At 41.4% G+C, this 16,663-nt stretch overlaps 2 long non-coding RNA genes across 2 annotated transcripts; one reads left to right on the forward strand and one right to left on the reverse strand.

Moving 5' to 3' along the window:
• Positions 1 to 3,884: 3,884 nt before the first annotated feature.
• Positions 3,885 to 6,357, forward strand: LOC121143156. Its single transcript, XR_005880284.1, has 3 exons — positions 3,885 to 3,996; positions 4,565 to 4,745; positions 6,131 to 6,357. It is a non-coding gene; the product is annotated as an uncharacterized LOC121143156 (long non-coding RNA).
• LOC110342400 lies at positions 3,979 to 10,388 on the reverse strand. The gene is made up of 3 exons (XR_002384456.2): positions 10,242 to 10,388; positions 9,726 to 9,907; positions 3,979 to 4,088 (listed from the first exon to the last, which is right to left on the reverse strand). It is a non-coding gene; the product is annotated as an uncharacterized LOC110342400 (long non-coding RNA).
• Between the last annotated feature and the right edge of the window lie 6,275 nt (positions 10,389 to 16,663).

Below are 16,663 nucleotides of genomic sequence, written 5' to 3' on the forward strand. Positions count from 1 at the left end.
AAGATTGGACATCAAACCTACAGTAGTCCATTTACTTCTAATTAACTCAGCAACAGTCTGAAAATAAAGCAAGTATAATTTCTCCATTTCAAATTTGGGGCTGAGAATGTATCTCAGTGGTAGATCACCAGCCTCACATGTATGAATTCCCAGATTCAGGCCAACCACCATAAAAATAAATGAATAAAATGAAAATTATTGTGACCTTATAAGGTACTGTAATCAGTATTTGCCAAGTTATATGATTAATTCAAAGCGAAGGAAATTTTTTATGCTAAGAATAGTTGAATCTTGTTAACTGTATTCGTCTTCAATTTTAAAACTGTACACAGTGTTCTCTATCCATGGTGTCTACATGTACACATCAAATAAACTGGAAAATACTTGATGGATGAATTGCATTTGATAAATACTGACAGTTTCTTCCTAAGCATAGCATATCTACCATGTGCAATTTGCCTTGCATTAGATATTACAAATGCCCTACAGATTATCTAAAGTGTGCAGAGAGATATGGGTTGGTTATAAGTACCACTTTATTTGGGGGAGGGACTAGAGCAACTTCAGAACTTGATATGCACAGATTTTAGTGTGTGTACAGTCCTTAAAACTAATCCCGCATGGATGGGTTCTAAGGCATGACTACGCTTGATTTGAATGACCTATTGGAGTCAAAAATTCTGTGGCAGAAACCTAGTATTTGAATTAGAAAGAACATCGATATCTTCTACCTGTTTATATTTGTCCTCAGATATCCAATACTTTTGTTATACATTATCAGAATATTTTATTGAACACTTCTTAATAAGAATGTATAACAACAGCCGTGCTTTGGTGGCACTCGCCTTTAATCCCAGCACTTGGGAGGCAGAGGCAGGCGGATCTCTGTGAGTTTGAGGCCAGCCTGGTCTACAGAGGGAGTTCCAGGACAGCCTCCAAAACGATACAGAGAAACCCTGTCTCAGAAAAACAAACAGACAAACAAACAAAAAGAATGCATAACAACAAGAAACTGTCAACATCATGTTTTTTCCCGAAATAATATATTCACTTTTTTATGTTTTCATAAGCCTCTAATGTGGCTACAAGGGTCTAGAGACCAGAACTAAGAAGAAACTCAGGAATCTAACTTTGCTTTGCCTTAATGGCTCAGGGACAACACCAAGTGTGAGGTTTGCACACTGCTGTTGAGCTGTCTGCAACATGATACAAGGAGATGGCTGCAGAATGCCAATAAAATATATATTCCTAATCCCGGCGCTTAGGTTGATTCCCTGGCCATAGCAAGACATTCTTCATAATGGAATCCGAGAACCTATTGAATCCCTCAGCCCTCCGCTGTGCTGTGCACATCTCAAAAGCAGATCAGAGGACAGAGGACACAGTGAGAGAGTTGTACAAAGGTTACTCTTATCCATAGCCAGGCTCAGACGTGTCACGTAACACTCTGGACTACTTTAGTGATCTGAGCTTTTGCAGACTCAGGCAACCGTGATGGGGGTTGGAGGTATATAAGACAGCGAGGCGTCTACATGGGGAGGGGAGTGGAAAACCCACCCACATTTTGCGAACAGAGTGGTCAGCCATAATGTTTTCTATCTTCATTCTCTATGCTTGGCTACAGGGCCATTTGAAGCAGCCCTTGCTCTGAATCACATTATCAGCACATGCACAAAGTCACACACACACACACACACACACATGTACTATATCTTCAAGAAGCCACGTCTCCCTGTTCAGTAATTAAGGATGCCTTTCATGCAACCCTGACCTGAAGACTTTCAAGTTTTGGTCCCTCAATCTGAACTGTACCTCAATCAGAGCTGTTAAGTAAGGACTTTTGCTTCCCCTGTTTTCTGAAGGCATCATTCGTATCATTTGTTGCGTCGTGTAGCAACAGCAAGTAACAGCAGAGGGGGTCGGGCATCCTCCCAGAAGGCTGTCTTCAGATCTGTCTGTGGCACGCTGTGATGTTAGCACGTGCACGCACACACAGAAGAGGGTGGCCGGCCGACTGTGCTCTTCCAGAGAATTCTTTAGCTCAGAGGGTTCTGAGCAGCACATCTTAAAACTGCAAACCTTTCATTCCACCCCACTTTGTCTCTTCAGTCCTGTTCTATGTAAATAGATAAATTTGTGCACTTGATCATATATTTTATAGTCTTGGGATTAAAATTAAGGCCTCTTTCGCTCAAGCATGTAGCTTACTTCTTCCTCTTTGAATGACCCAGCAGGAATCTTCCAAAAGAAGTTTGAAGCAAGTTCCTTTCTTAAAGAGTCAAGTGTATAGCCTAGACATTATCTATGTAATCTCTATGGTAGTTTAGATTAATATTGATAATATATACACTCATGCACACACTCACATGCATGTGTGTGCACATGAGCTCACACACACACACGGGGGGGGGGTAAGCTGTAGAGAACCAAGGAAGTGAACTTACTGTAGCCAGTCTGGTCAAGATAATTTAGTTTACATCTCAGTGTATGTCAAGAAACTGTATGGGCATATTTGCAACCTACAATCAATTTCTGTTTGAAAAATAACCACGGTCATTTATCTAGCTTGCTTCATAGCAACAGAGTATATTTTAAATAGGTTTCCTGTGTTTTTAGTAGCTTTGCCAATGCTGTAGACTTCTGATTTGTGGCAGGATACATACAGTGGTGGCTTCTAGAAGATACAGTAAAACTTACATACCTATGGTTCTGTAAAACCGTGACAAAAAGCAATTATTTCATGACAGCTGGAAGGGTCATACACAGGTGCTGTCTTCTACACATTTCAAAGTTTAGGATGCACTGATTTTTCTTAATCTGGCTTATTTAATATGATGATTTCCAGTTCTATCAATTTCCACCAATTACATATAGATGTATATATATACATATATATGTAGTGTGTATACATGCATATGCATACATTTTCTTTACAGAGAAGACTTTCAAGTTATTTTCTTACAGTTTTTTTATAGTATACTGTACACACAGGCCATACATAATCACCCTACTGCACAGCAGGAACTTCTTGTTCCTGCTCAGCTGTAACATAAAACCACCAGTCAAACTTTTACATTAATTTTTTTTCTAGAAAACCTGACAAGTCTACCTCCACCCAGATTCCAATCACTGTTTCCTTTCTCTTCTTATTTGCTAGTCCTGAAAACAGAGTAGGTTTTTTTCAATGTCACTTTTGACCTGCGAATCACACTTTGAAGAACTTGGGACGATACAAGTACCCAGCTTTCATCAGATTGTCTGTATCTAACGTGTCTAGTCAATGAATTTGTGTGTGTGGTGGGGAGTGACAGGCGAGAGTATGTGTGTAAAAGGGATTATATGCGACTGTGTGTATGTGTGTGTGTCTAAGTGGGTAATGTTTGAGCATGTGTGTGACTGTGTGTGTGTGTGAGTGTGTGTGTATGTGTGTGTGTAAGTGGGTGATGTTTGAGCATGTGTGAGTATTAGCAGATGAACTTTGGGCATTGTCCCTCACTTTTCCACCTTGTTGGAGACAGGGTCTCTTCCGTCACAGGAAACAGGCTAGCTGGCACTTGAGCCTGTACCGATGCTCCTGTTCTTAGTATTCAGGCATCTGTACTTGTTGGAAATGGTGGGTTACCCAGTGTCATGGGACCAGAATTGATTCCCTTCAGTCCCATTAGTGGAAAAGTAGCACCATCATATTCACTTAATATCGAATTCTGACCCAATTCTCATCTGTTCACGACTGAATAAAAGCGTACGCTTTTTATAAATTATGCAGCAACTGAAACAGTGAAGTGGGTAGCGATTTGCTCTCTGCTCTCCTCCAGGAGGCCACTGTCTCCATTTTTGAAATTCCATTTCCTCAGAGTGGAGGGCCCAATGAGCCAAGGAATGATGGGGTGACTCTGAACCCCAAAGGAAGACACTGCTTACTTCTTATCAGCAGAAAGGTCCTTTCGCGTCAGAAGAATAGTCGCCGGAAGAGACTATGTTAGTTCTTATGTGTTGGTAAGTAGGAAACTTTTACCACAAATCCCCTGAATCATTGGCGGTCCAGAACCTTGTCAACCCGTTGGGTACATCCATTATCCCTTTCCTTCCTGTAATAAAACAAGATGATTTATAACTAACTTGAAGGTTGATGGATTCAAAGTAGTCACAAACACTGCGAAGAGGGGGAAAACTCAAGCCCACCTTTATGCACAGCTTTAGATCTGAAAAGTTTCATTTCCTTTTGTGCCTCCTAGGAAACCCCACTGCAGTGGAAGCCCAAAGCATTTTGGTATAGACTTGTGTTTGCAGCTTGTGGAGAAAAAATCAATTACGTATTCTCCTTTCTAAGGGAGATTTTTGCCTAGCTCTCTCAACATTATTAATTTCCTCTCAATGTAAATTGCTCTACCTATGAAAAATGACTCTGGGCTAACTACTAAAGCAAGAACTTGGGATGGAAAGGTTCAGAGGGTTCAGTCTCATTAATTTACTGCTTCTCCTGTACCTGGGGGGGAAAAATCTGTTTTCATTTCACAAGCTTTAATTACTCACCAAGTGGCTGTAAATCTGCATGTTGTTCCAGGTATACTATGGGACAACAAAATGGATCAGGGACGGCTTCTGTTCTAAAAATACTTTGATCTACTGAGGGCCATAATCAAGATATCCAAAGCAGGATTAAAGAAACCAGCTTTCAGGGAGGAATGTCGTAATTAAAAACTAAACAAACAGACAAAGGACAAAAGAAGGTGTTCCTGTCCCAGGTGGGTCACTGGGTACTTTAGTCCTGAACAGTGATAAAGCAACTATTGCCTAAATGTGTCACTCACTGATGGCTGCCCATGTAAAGGTAAGAGAGCCCACTCCTAAAGTAAGCTGCATAAATACAAAGGGAAGACGGCTATGGATACACACAGAGCAAGCCATTAACTATAAATAGATGGGCTAGCAACTTGGAAGGCAATTAAGTGGAAAATTAACAGCAATGTGTTGCAAACATGCCAAATTTCTAGGACACATCATTCAATCTCTAAAGATTAGCTAAGTCTCTGGGTGCTTTTATACAAATCTTTAAAAGTACAGATTGGGAATTTGTTATAGTATTGTGTGGCTCTTTTTTAATTTAGACTTGCTGTTCTTGTGCCATGGACTGTGGAAGGCATGATTACACATTTGGGAGGCAATCAAAACTCAGCCTTATCATTACAGTGAGTCCTTCCAGACAACCGTAAACAAACTGTCTGGCCCTCTGCGGGAGACAGGGATGTACAAGTTTGATTAATGGTTGGCATTAATGGCACCTGGGATGGGCACAGTTGAAATCAGACCTCAGGAAACGCTTCAAGGACGGACGGAAGCAGCATCTGCAGCTACGTAGGGAAACGGTTCCATCCAGGATGGAAAAGGGTATCAGGGAGGAAGCCGAATTTAAATCGAAATCCCGAGGGCAGCATGCAGAGGGGAAGGACTGAGGAGAGCAAGGCGGTTGCATCCAGTGTCCTCTGGAACCGCCCTGCTGTTTCCGTCTTCGTCCCTGCGAATCTCTCTGTGCTCCATATTGGGTCTGTCCTCTTGCAGCTGGGGTTCTTTCCTGTGGCCCCCGTGCTAGCTAGCGCTTTAGCTGAAATACCTTCCGGGCTGGGTCGCTTGGGCTCCCCTTCTTGAGTGTTTCCTGTTGGTTGATTTGTTTTCTTCGTTTCCTGGAGGATCAGTGTTTTAAATACCTCTATTTAAGCATAAGTTATTTCAAAAACAGAAACAAAACATTGAGCCTTTAAGAGCATCTCTGCTCCTTCCAGAAGACCTGGGTTTAACTCCAAGCACCCACATGGGATAACTCACAACCTCCTCCAAGTCCAGCTCCAGGGGCTTCGAGGTCTTATGGCCTCTGTGGGTCTATACACACAAACTCACACAAATACACATTAAAAAAAAAACCTTAAAGCCTAAAATCTAAAATGAAATTAAAAACTGAAAGAGATTGCTGTGTATTTTTTTTTGTAAAAACCCTGGCTACCAGTTTCTGGACAGTGGTATTTACATTGATGGCAATCTAAGCAGTGAAGACTTGTGTACCTAGAGTGTTCTTTCCTGTCACCAGGATTTCCAGTTAAAGAGCTTACAAGTGCTTATCCCTCCTTGTCCACAGATGTCTTTCCTGAGGCTTGGTTTGTTTACATCTGAAGTGAAGATGATACCGTGTATTGAAGGGGGAAACTTGTCTCCTCAGGAACTAAGATTCTGAAATGACTATGAAGAAATTTCTTATATACACGCTTAAAGTTGTGATGTCGTTCCTCCTATACGTTTTCAAAATTATGCTCTCCTGTAGTCTCGCACCTCTCCTCAGATCTCAGAGACCTGGATGAAAAGGTAAAAGAAGCACATAATCCCACTCTCTGTAGCTGCTAAGGGACAGAAAAATAGAAAGATTTTTTTAATGTCTCTCAGTCAACGTATTGATTTGATGTCATAAGATGCTTAATGCAGCTTCTCTATTCTTTTTGAAAAATAAAAGAAATGTCTAGATAGTAAAAATTTTATTTTCAGTAAAAAGATACATAATTACAAATACCCAAGTTGCCTTGCTCAGTGCAGTCAAGATTTCTTGTGTGCCTCCTGTGAGCCGAGTGGCCACTCTGGTCCTCGGGGGAAGACCAGACAATAGGTGCTCCCAAAGCCCTCTAAGGCACAGGTCTTCAGCAGTCAGAGCTCCATTTAAAGGAATTAAAGTTCACAGTAAGGGAAGCATTCTAGAGGCAAGGAGGTGAGTGTGCTTCAGGAAGACATAAGTGGGCTCGGCACTTGGGTCACTCACTGTGTGCTTTTTCAGGGATCACAAGAAAGGACATTTTATAGTTGCCCTTTAGAAATTTCTGTTGACATTTTAAAGATCTGAGTGTAACTTTAACTTGTGATTTCTTGTTTAACCTGTCAGGGGTCACCCTTGCCTGGAGGATTATGGTCAGGTTGAGCAGAGTCTACATCATCCTTGCCTGGAGGATTATGGTCAGGTTGAGCAGAGTCTACATCATCCTTGCCTGGAGGATTATGGTTAGGTTGAGCAGAGTCTACATCATCCTTGCCTGGAGGATTATGGTTAGGTTGAACAGAGCCTACATCATCCTTGCCTGGAGGATTATGGTTAGGTTGAACAGAGCCTACATCATCCTTGCCTGGAGGATTATGGTTTACTTTGAGCAGAGCCTACATCACCTCTAGTTCCACATCAGGAAGGGGTGCATCATCTCCAAACACTAACAAAACCCTACTCATTTGTTCAGTTTATCATTAATTAACAGCAATGAAAGATCCTTAACACTCATACCCAGGCATGGGAACATAATAACAAACAAACAAACAAGCAAAACACACTTTCTTTTCCTATGCAGGAAGAGAGAAAGTCAAACTATACTTGACTCTAAGAAGAGGAGAACATAAGAAAAAAAAAACCTACTTGTGCTCTGAGCTGTAATGACAAGGCTTGATGTTTTCTCAGTAGGCCACAATGAGTGCAACAAAACCTCATTGGAAGCAAGGAAGTGTCACTGCTCCAATTCCAATTTTGAAAGATTTATATACTACTGGGTAGATAGAGAATGGAAATCAAAGCAGTGTAGAGAAGAGATGACCGCATATGACTATTTACTGTAACTCTGCTAACCATGCCAAGAATGGAATTAACTTAGGTGTTCAACAACAGGAGATTGGATGTAGTGTGAAACTTAGTACTCCACCATTAGCCACGTGGCATATTAGAGGTGCATACAGATGAGGTAATAAAAGGGTGGTTTACCGCACCGCTAACCACACCCACTTTAGGCGTGACTAAAGAAGTATACGGATGTAGGCGGTGAACTACGTCACTAGCCAGGCCCACTTTTGGGCATGGCTAGGGGCATGTACAGAGGAAAGAATAAAAGACTAAGCAGCAGAACCTCTCGCTCTCTTTTTGGCTTCCAGTTCAGCTGCGGAAAAATACTCCGCTCATCTGGGTTGCTTGTTTTTCTCTTGTGAGTAATTTCTACAATAAATACTTACCTATACTCTCAATAAGTGTGTCGTTTATGGTTGCAGCATCAACTGGATGTGGGAAATGTAGCACAGACACAACTTGGTCATTAAGCCTACTAAATGACCTCATCTACAGTAACATGGATGGGACTGGAGGGTAGTGTACTCAGAGAACTAAGGGCAGAGAAACTTGGCATGGTTAACAGAGTTACAGTAAATAGCCAAATGCAGTCATCTCTTCTCTCTGCTGCTAGTAGAGAGGATTTTGAGTATTTCCAACATGAAGACAACATCTTTGCAGTAAGGGATAAATCAATGACCATGATCTGATCATCATAGGTTATATTCCTCTATTGGAATGTCACTTCGAGTGTCCATCAGAGGCCATTTACTTTTTTTTTTAAGGGAGATGACTTGCTGGTTGGATAGTACATAATGGAAGAGGAGGTGGAAGAGAGAAGAGGAGGAAAAGGACAAGTTTCTCACAGCTTTAGGATCTCTGCTGGTAAGAGCATAGAATACTGAGAGCAGACAAGGACGCGATTGAGGACATCCAAGGACATCAGGAAGAAAACAGAGACTTTTAGACAACGTAATAGAGTCCAAAGTGAGGGGAAAAGGTTGTGAATGTGACGTTCCTGTCCTTTGCACCTGAGTAGACACCAGTGAAGGAAACTCCATAAGTCACTGGGCCTCAACACTGAAACAGCACAGCCAATAGGATAGTTCCTCACAGCAGTGCCTGTAGCGGTGCCTGTAGCTCAGCGTGATGACCCAGAGAGTTAGGTTATAGCCAATAAGAAGAGCACAGAGGAGCAGGAGGAGTTCCCTGGGCCTGACTGTTAGGTTTTGCTTTTGTTGGTTTCTAGTAAGCTCCATAAGTGAAATCAATTTTTTTCTGCAAGTTTATCTAGACACGGATTATTTTTAAATAATTTTTAAATCATTAAAACTGTTTATGTGTGTGCATACACAAAAAGGCATACCAAGTATGCAAAACATACTTCTAAAATTCCTTTTTCCATTTTTATGTATTTAATGTAACACTTTATGTACAGTCACTCTGAGATAATAATTCTAAAACTTGCCAGGTGCCCATTCAAAACCCCCTCAGTAATGGGCCTAAGGTAGTTTCGTATGAACTACATGTAAGTAGTCCACAGAAAACTTAATTTGACACAGGAAGAGAAACTTTGACACATTCATTCCCCTATAATAAACGAGCTATTAGATAAAATGACTTCACTAATTTTATAGCATCTTTACAATAAGCATTTTCCACATTTTATTTCAGCACATGACTTCCCGATATTTATGCCTGACCCATATTTACCTTTGGAAATCTAGATAAATTGGCTAGGCTGATATTTTGAGATATGATTTAAAGCTTTCTATTTAACATTTCACTATAATTTTTGCTTTCCTACCATTTCAGTCATAGTAATTCATTAGCAGAGGGGAGGGATGATGCAACGGAGAAAGAAGTAAATCTTGGGGCTTTGGATATCAACTGTCTGTCTCTCAGGAGAGTACAAGGAAGAACTCAGGACATAAAGTATGCTCTAGAGCTCGTATGATTACTCTGAGGGCACAGGTCTTCTATCCTGGAGGCTAGATTAATTGCCTCTTGGCTGGGAAAGAAAATGAGTCAGAGGAGAAATGAAGAAAACTGAGATATCGATGGATTCCTGAGAAAGGTCTCGGGGCCCTTTTGTCCCAACGAACCCTACCTCACTCTGTTGTTCTTAGTCAGGCTGTCACTCCTGGGGCCTGTTCCAAATCCTCTCCCAACTCCATGGCTGTGCATCAAGACTTAGCAAATAGCACAGTAATTAGCAATAAAGTATTGGCTCTGCAAGGTCACAGGCGTGGATAATTATTTCACATCTTCCCGAAGAAAATCTTGAAACCTCTATGAAAAAAAATTCGGGTGAAAAGCCTTGCTTTCCTGAGATGTGGGAGTCTGTCATTCTCGGCTACCTCTGTTGCTAGAAGGATATCAGTGCTTCTGGGACACATTTCGCCTGTAATCAAATGGTTGATTGCAATGTCAACTTATGTTGGATGGCTTGATATGTGATAAAGTCAAAGTCAGCATTAAAGACCTGTATAGCTGGCTCTCTTGGACTGCCAGCCCTCAGATCATGATACAGAGACTTAAGTATTAATTATGAATGCTTGACTTTAGCTTAGGCTTGTGTCTAGCTAGCTCTTTTTTTAACTTAAATTAATGCATTTCCACTTACCTATGTGCTGCCCCAAGGTTTGTTTACCTCGTCTGTGTACTGTCCCTCTTGCTGTCCTGTTTCCTTCGTGTCTGGCTGACTGACCTCTGGAGGACTGGCCTAGCTCCCCTTATCTCTCTGACAGCCAGCCAGCTTCACCTGTCTGTCCTCTGCCTGCCTAAGGCACCTGATTGGGTTAATAACAAGCAACACATCCCTGCTTAGTTAAGCAAATGCAGCATAAAAAATGCAACACATCTTTACATAGTTAAGCTAGTATTCAACAACAGCCCTGTGAAGTTTTCCTAAGGGGAAAATAAATGTCAGGTTTTCAGGACTCTGTGTCTTAATACATTTTCTGTTGCTAACACCACATTATGACTAACTAGGTGAGTCATGGAGCAAATATTAGTTCACAGCTCTGGCCTTGTTAAATTGAGGAAGGTCACATCTAGTGATGCCTTTCATGCTAGCAAAATTCCAGGGTGACTCCAGACATCAGATGACAGACACAGGAATTGTGTGTGTGTGTGTGTGTGTGTGTGTGTGTGTGTGTGTGTGTGTGTGTGTGTGTGTTCCTGTCTTCATAAAACCCCAGAATTCAATCACTGGGCACCACCAAAAGGACTTTACTCAATTACTGCCCCAAAGTCCTACCTTCAGGCATCATGGTCAGTCTAAGTTTTCACTTTTTTGATTCTTCATAATGTGAATTAAATTTTACCACATGAAGCTTTGAGAAATATAGTTTACTCAATGTCCTAACCAAAACCACTATGATTAAACCATCTTTCATCTGCCCAACATGGAGACACTTTGTTGTAGAGTCTTCTACTCAATAGGCCAAACAGAACCCAGGATCAGAGGTCATCTAGGCAAGCCCCCCAAATGAATGAAAAGCACCCCATGATTTATTTTTTCTCTCTCTATATATAAATTAAAGTTACTTGCCAGGTTGGGCAACAGCTCAGTGGTAGAGCATGTGTCTAGCACTCACAAGACCCTGGCTTTGATCCTAACCCTGATGAGTGTGATAACAATGAAAAATTATAAAGATAGACTATTTAGATTTCAGATGACATAATATTATATGGAGGAAATTCTAGGAGAATTTGTGAGCAACTTTTTAAAAATTTCTGTTAGTTTATCAAGATAGAGAACCAGTATCAGCAAAGATTAATCCTGTTTCTTAATAATAGCAAAAAGATATTCAGAATGCTAAAATTTTAAGAAATGTTCTTTTGTAAGAGTATAACAACACTTAGAAATAGATCCACAGAGCGAAAGATGACTGAACAGAAATCTATAACCACCACAGGCATACTGATAAGTTCTAAGTAAACAGAGAAGAGGACATACTCTGTCATTGTGCTTATGGACTGCAAAATTCAAGATGATAGAAATATTTTTAACTTTAATTTATAGATTTAATGCAATATCAATAAAAATCCTTAGGTTCCTGGAATGTATCTGTGTACACACAATGGCATAGACTTTTTCTGAGATAGAATCTCAAATCTCATGTATCTCAGGCAGGTTTGAACTCACTGGGAGCTGAGGATGACCTTGAACTCCGAGTGCTGGAATTGTGCTACCACATATGACTGCATGAGGTCCTGAGAATCAAGGCAGGCCTGCATACATGCTAGGTAAGCACTGTAGCAACCTTTTCCCAATAAACTCTTGAAACATAACTTTCCTTGCTCTCAGAAAGGTAAGATTCTGTATCTTAAATACATTTTATAGTGATCTCAAGGTTTATTTTTCCCCTAAAATATAAAATAGTTATCTTTGTCCTTGAGTATGCAAATTCAGCCTCCTGTACCAAGAATGATGACATCTGGTAGTCTCCAAGGAAGCCACTCAATACCTGCCAGAGCACAGTAAAGTAGCTGTAGTATCTGGCTAGTGTGTACCAAGGCTGTTGGAGAATGTGTGACTGATGGTGCCAACATGTTGGAATTCCAGTCTTTCCCATCCACAGTTGGTCTCAAGCATTTGTTCCAGAATGTGCTGCCTCTAACTGTTGTATGTCTCCACACATACCTGGCTGGCTATGGGATGCTATTTCTTCATAGATTTTCTTGCTCAGCCACACTGACATTGCTGTGAGTTGCCATCTAATTCTTCACACTCATGATTCTTGGAGCCTGTTGTGAGATCTAAAAATATTTGGTATCTGCAGTCTTTAGAAAACTAATGTTAAGGATTAAACTGGCATATCATCGGGATTTTTCTAAATGGGAACTGAGTCCAATTTGAGTTAGAAAATGGGACATTTTACATTCTATTTTAGTATTCTTTTAATAGTGTAGCCTAAGAGAATTTATTCTTTCAGACTTTCATAGCTGCAGACAATGAACTATGAATCATATTCACTGTTGTTTCTCTCCTTTAACCTTCCCCATTTCTTTGTAACAACCCCCTCCTAATTTCATGTCCTCCTTTTTTTTTCTTTAAAATAAGCCACTAAATCTGATTAGTGATGCATAATTGTGGGGTGGGATAGGGAGCATGGGCAACCTACCAATGACCACAACCCCAAAGAAGAATGATCTCCCTCTCGCAGGCAGCCTACAATCAACTGCCAGGATTTTCATAGTTAGGGGCGGGACCTCATGAACTCCTCCACCATCCATGCTGGGATTTGGGGTAACTTGATTTTTTTTCAGGTAACTGAAACCACTTTGAGTTTACAAGTGTTATGTTTTCATTGTAATATATTTTTTCAAAGACACACGTGAATTTTTTTTCTGAGAAAATTAACTCTCCCTAGAATACACAGTACAGAGATATTGAGTATGACACATAGCGCAGAGGTGGAAGATTTGGCTCTCAATCTAGGTGAGATATTGGGTTCTAAAGCCACCATCAAGTCATCTCTTCTCACCGTGGTTGCCTGTATCAACATGGAACAACACACAAGATAGTTTAGGGTTCTGACTCCTGTTTTTTTAAGGTGGTAGGAGAATATTTTTGTAACAAACCACAGACACTCAAGTATCACAAAGCAAATCCCTGCACCTATTGTGGTGGATGTTGCTGCTGACTGCTTTAGACCTGAGTGAAAAGATTTACAAGAGAGGATTTTTGAAAATACAATCCTATGCCAACAGTGAAGTAGTAATATGATAGAGTACCTTCCAAAAGGAACCCAAGGGGATGGTGTTCCACAGATCGAGCTTTAAGAAATGTAATTCCTAGTTTGAAGCAATGATGACTGCTAAAGAAATGGAGAAATCGCGTTTAGCTTTTTCTAGACTACAGTGGTGAGAGGCAGGGAAAGGGGGGATAGAGTCTGTCAGTGGAAATGATTTTTAATCATAACCTGAAAAATGCATTTTATGACGCTGTGGTTGCGGTGTCTCAGGCCTTCAATCCCAGCGCTCGATGGGCAGAGACAGGAAGATCATAAACCTGAAGCCAGCCTGGGCTAGTGAGTTCTAGGTGAGTGTGAATCACACAGTGAGAGACACTGTCTCTAAGGACAGAACGCGAAATGTCTTTGAACTCTTTCGAAAGTCAAATAACTCACTTGGCTTGACTTGGTAGATAGCATAGACAGACTTTCTTCTGTTTCATTAACTGAGAGCTGACTTCTTACCAGCCTCAGTGTCCAAACAGAAACCCAACTCATGACCCTCTTGACTGGAAATCTTGGACCCAGGCACAAGTTCAGTGGCCAAGGCGGAAGCAATCGTGCCATTTACTCCAACACCATGGACCATCTTGTTCATAAGAGGAAGAGCTGAACCAGGGAAGTTTCTGGTCTGCTGCCTTTTGTTTCCTTCCCAGACGACTATGACCTGGTAAATTCAGATTACAGAAGAACTGAAACCCTCTTGAGAAAGAGTAAACGTATTTTTTTAAACTTTCCCTTGGCCCATATTACTTGGTTAATTTTTCACCTCTCAAATCGTGCTTCCTATATTTGACACAGCCCCTGCTCTCTGTTCCCTGTTCCTTCACACCAGTCAAGGATGAGCTCTTGTATAAACTTTAACTCTAGGTCACACCCTCTGTCACAGCAGCGACTGTCTGAATCCGCATCGTCACCTGGACCCTTATGTGTCCTTCTCATTGCAACATTCCTTTGAGAAGGCACCCGGGTACAGGGCTACTGCCTTCTTTCTCTGCTACACGAGTTTGCAGCCTGCTTGGTGTCCCCCCTCTGTGTCCTTAAGGGAATGCACCCTAATCTTGAGTCAATTCCTGACACCCAATTTAGTGACTTCATCAACTCAAAAATGGTTAAAATTGAGGTCACACTCGTCAGATGTCTTGTAAAGGATACAGATAGATTTCCTATGTAAGCTCAGGGCACAACAAGGAGCCACAGGAGGTCTCAGAGGGCTTTGCAAATGGTCCTGAATTATTCAGAATTATGTAAGATAGGTTACTTTAGGAGCCTTTAGCATACACATTCTTAGGCATCTAAGCAGTAGCACATTTGTTGCCCTCTTAAATGAAATCAGAGACTCAACAGTGTGGCAGGCAAGCTCTTCCTCCAGTCATTCAGCTACAGTACTGGATGTGATGAGAGGGGGCATAGTATGGGGGTATTGTGGGTATTGGCCAGCTGTGTCTGAGATTTCAATACAAGTTTGATCATCCGGCCAGATGACCTTGGAAGCAGATTCTCTCCAGAACCTTACTTGACTTGTCCAATAAATGAGATGATAACTCTGTCTTCTCAGAGGACTGCCTTGGACATTGAATTTCATAATAGTGTAAAGAGTCTGGGAAATAATAGACACTTTTCAAACCGCATGTCTTCACTGGGAAATCACTGCACCTCGAAGGCACTGTCTGGACCTTAGCATCAGCACCCTCCCTGATACTGTCCTCCTCTATCAGCTGGGGCTGATTTAGTTACAAAAAAGTTCACATTGCTGAGTAATTATAAGATTATAAAGCATAGAGGCGATGTGAAGCTCAGGTGCACTTTGTACTGGACTCTGCTACAGTCTTCTATTGTACTCTTAGCTCTGTCCTTCTCTGTAAAGAGAAGCTTTTTCCTTGAGAGAATCCTTCCCGCCAGCCTGGTTCTAGAGCCGCATCAGTCCCAAATAAACACACAGGAGGCTATATTAATTATGAAGCTGTTGGCCTTGCTTGTTTCTTACTGGCTAGTTCTGACTTAAGTAATTACCCCATCATTGTTAATCTAAGTATTTCTCTTACCCGAGAACTTTCCTGGCTTCCTACCCCATGGCGTTACATCTCCACTTTCTTGTGTTTCTCCTTCCCAGAGTTCTCCTGGATTCCTAGTCCCACCTATCTAGATTCCTATTGGCCAGCAGTGCTTTACTGACAAATGCACAGGACTTCCCCCCAACACTTCTCTGTGTCCCTGGTTCTCCCCAAGACTCTTTTCATGCTGACAAAATAACTGCAGACTTCAGCTTGGCACATACACTTCTTCACCATCGTGGGATTACTTCAACAAATCCTTGAGAAAGAAGATTTAAGACTTCAACTGCCCAACCACTGTTGGAGAGCCCTGATTGGCCTAGCTCAGATCACTATCTATCCTAAATCAACCTTGCAGCTGACATGGCATCTTGAGTCTTGACTCTTGGGTCACTTGCATACAAAGAAAATTGAATGTTATAGCAAAGGTAAATTTTTAAAGTGTTCAACGACCAGGATGTCATAACGGATGCCAATAAGAACATATAGCACTCAGACCATGAGGACAACCATGCTGCAAAGAGCCAGCATTGCTGGACGGGTGCTGCTCTCGCTTGGTCTTATCCTATTGGGGAGAAGGGTGAACCTTGGGACTAGGAGGCAGCTCTTGGTGGCCTGTAGCACACACCTGCTCAAGGGGATGAGACAATGACCCTCTCTCCTTCTGCAGATACTTGGAGACTACTTGACCAGAATCTGGTCTGCTTAAGCTGCTAATCAGCTCCAGTTTAAGAATAAGTTATGTAGGCTGGGCGTTGGTGGCACAGGCCTTTCATCCTAGCACTCAGGATGCAGAGGGAGGCAGATCTCTGTTCTCCAGGACAGCCTCCAAAGCAAGACAGAGAAACCCTGTCTCAAAAAACAAAACAAAACCACCACCACCACCACCACCACCACCACCACCACCATCACCTTAAAACTTTCAGTTAGCAATTTATTGCTTAACGCACACACTTGCACTTAGAAATGCATTACTTGATCTTAAATTATTTCAAGCCATTTTCAGAAGTTTAGTAATTTATACCTAAAATGATTCTTTCCCTGGATCCATGGAAGGAGGAGCAATTAGCAAGCACTGTTTGCTGTTCTTGGATTTTATCTCATAATAAATTATTCACAAATTGCCTCTCAAGCTCAACTAAGGAATCCCAACTGTGTCACAAAACCGAACCTCACATTACACCTTCTTAGAAACGTAAAGGGCTAACTTTGTTTCTCTTTTGCCTCTAAATTTCTGCTTCTCTTAGTTC

Source organism: Mesocricetus auratus, unplaced genomic scaffold (genome assembly GCF_017639785.1).
Source record: "Mesocricetus auratus isolate SY011 unplaced genomic scaffold, BCM_Maur_2.0 Super-Scaffold_100011, whole genome shotgun sequence".
In the NCBI taxonomy this organism is placed as follows: domain Eukaryota; kingdom Metazoa; phylum Chordata; class Mammalia; order Rodentia; family Cricetidae; genus Mesocricetus; species Mesocricetus auratus.